Raw genomic sequence first — 2,506 nt, forward strand, 5'->3', positions numbered from 1 at the left:
CTAGAGCTAGGCACCTGTATGCCAGCGCGCGGCGGCGCTCGTGTGTGTGTGTGTGTGTGTGTGTGTGTGTGTGCATGCGTGCGTGCGTGCGTGCGCGCGTGCGGCCGCGTGTGTGCATTAATTGGCTACAAACGTTATGACAATGCAGTCGATTCTGGGCAGACCGGGCTGAGCAATGTATCGACTGTACGGCGGGCTATAGTACTAGAGCAGTATCGATGTGGTTTGTGTGTGTGGTGTGTGTGCGTGCGTGGCGTGCGTGCGTGCCGCGCGCGTGTATGTGAGTGACGAGTCACTACCAGGCAGATTCGAGTGCGCCTACATTGAGTTATGTATTCATACTGGTGGCATGTTCTCGTTTGGAACAGACTGAGTGCCTCGCATGGAAACTTCTAAACTCTCATGCCTCTAGGTGAGAAGCTGATGCTAAACTAGAAGCAGTGGAGTGGAGGTATAGTATAAGGTGTACAACTTAGTGAAGTAGTTGAAGCGTAATAAATAACCGATACTGCCGAATAGCTACTAACGTGTCCTTTAGTTCTATATGGTTCAGCAGGTCGCAGAATATTGTATGCAGAAATCTTTATGGACTAGACGCATTAACAGATGATATGATCCATATTATAGATATATATAATAGGAGAGAGAGAGGATAATATATGTAGATTATACATGCGTACGTACATGTAAATGGCACGTTTGCTTTTTCTGTGAAACAGATTAAAGTTGCATCACATGGAATACCAAGCGCTACGAGACATGATACGTCGGCATGGAACGGCAGAGGCAGTAGGAATCTCTAGCAGTGAGCGTCGCCTGTACAGACGCCGTGGTCCAGCCTTTATAAAACAATAGAGGCAGCATCGCATCCGCCCCCCCCCACTCGACCTGAAACCAGCTCACTCGGCATGTTCCTCTTCAAAATCTCTTCACATTCAACGCCAGGCTTCACTCCCTCCCGTGCCTCCCGCGCCGCGAGCAACCCCGCTATGAATTTTAACGAACCATTTTTATCAGTGTCGGATAGCGCGTAAATGGGACTATACAACCAACGAGCCAAATGATAATCGCCATCATAGGGGTAAGAGGCCTGCCGCCGCCCGCGCCGACGCCGGTCTACGCTACGCTGGCCGCTGGCCGTACCGCTGCCGTCGCCGGCACCGCGCCGTCGCCGCTAACCTGCCGTCGCGCTATTGTGCGCTCCAGAATTGATCACATCACCGGAGACCATCCACCACGTCGCCGCCGCCACATTTCGCTGCAGCGCTGCTGCTCCCTAATATCAAGCATTGCTACCACGGCGAGGCTTAACGCGTCGGCGTCGCGGCGTAGAGCATGCGGCAGCGCGGAGCAACGGTGAATGCAGACGTTACAGAGCGGATAGCTACTCAACGGTAATGGAGAGAGGCGTGCACGGTCGCTGCTAGCTCTCCTTCACCGATCTCAATTCACCAGCGATTGACGCTGAAACACACGAAACATGCAGGTAACGTTATTCATGCGATACGCGCGGAACGAATTATTATTATTATTTTATATTAAATCTTTATTGAGTAATTCAGATACAAATACATGTACTGACAAGAGTTTTTTTCATGGAGAAAAAATCTGATAAATGCTATAGTGTTGAGTAGTTAAGAAAAGAAGGGGGAGAGATAGCGAGGGAGGGAGAGAGAGATGGGTAAGAGAACGGGGAGAGGGAGAGAGAAAGGGGCAGAGCTAACAGAGAGAAAGAGAGTGAAATGAGTGAGAGAGAAGGGAAAGAGAGAGAGAAGGGGAGAAGGAGAGAGAGAGCGAAAGGGGGGAGAAGGAGAGAGAGAGCGAAAGGGGGGAGAAGGAGAGAGAGAGAGAGAGAGAGAGAGAGAGAGAGAAAAGAGGGAGAAGGTGAGGGAGAGGAAGAGAGAGAGCGAGAGAGACAAGGAGAGAGAAAGAAGAGAGTGAGAGAGGAGGGAGAGATACAGCGACATAGAGAGAACCACTGATTACAGTCCCAGCCCACCTTTATCAGCGGCAGATCGTCAAACTTCTGCGATACAACGACAACCTTGAAGTGAGTCTCTGAACCTGAAAGAAGGACCGTGGTCAGTTCAGTGGCGCCCCCTGGTGGCGACAGCATGTACCCGAACAAACACAAGAAACGCTATAATACAAACAAACCACTGGAAAAACAGTGAAAGAAAACACTCATTCACCGCTATAGTACAGCTAAACACAGTGTAAAAAAACACATACCCGGTGGAACACAGTGAAAGAAAACACTCATTCACCGCTATAGTACAGCTAAACACAGTGTAAAAAAAAGAAGTGAGAGAAGTTAGTGCATCAGATAGGCCCTTACTGGTTGTTGTTGTTGTTGTTGTTGTTGTTATTTTTGTTGTTTAGTTGTTGTTGTTGTTATTATTTTATTATTGATGTTACTGTTGTCGTTAATGATAATGCTGCTATTATTATTAGCAGGAGTAATATAACTTTTACTCTTCTTGTTATTATTATTATCATAATCATC

This window comes from Priapulus caudatus, unplaced genomic scaffold (assembly GCF_000485595.1).
Source record: "Priapulus caudatus unplaced genomic scaffold, Priapulus_caudatus-5.0.1 Scaffold3042, whole genome shotgun sequence".
Lineage (NCBI taxonomy): Eukaryota > Metazoa > Priapulida > Priapulimorpha > Priapulimorphida > Priapulidae > Priapulus > Priapulus caudatus.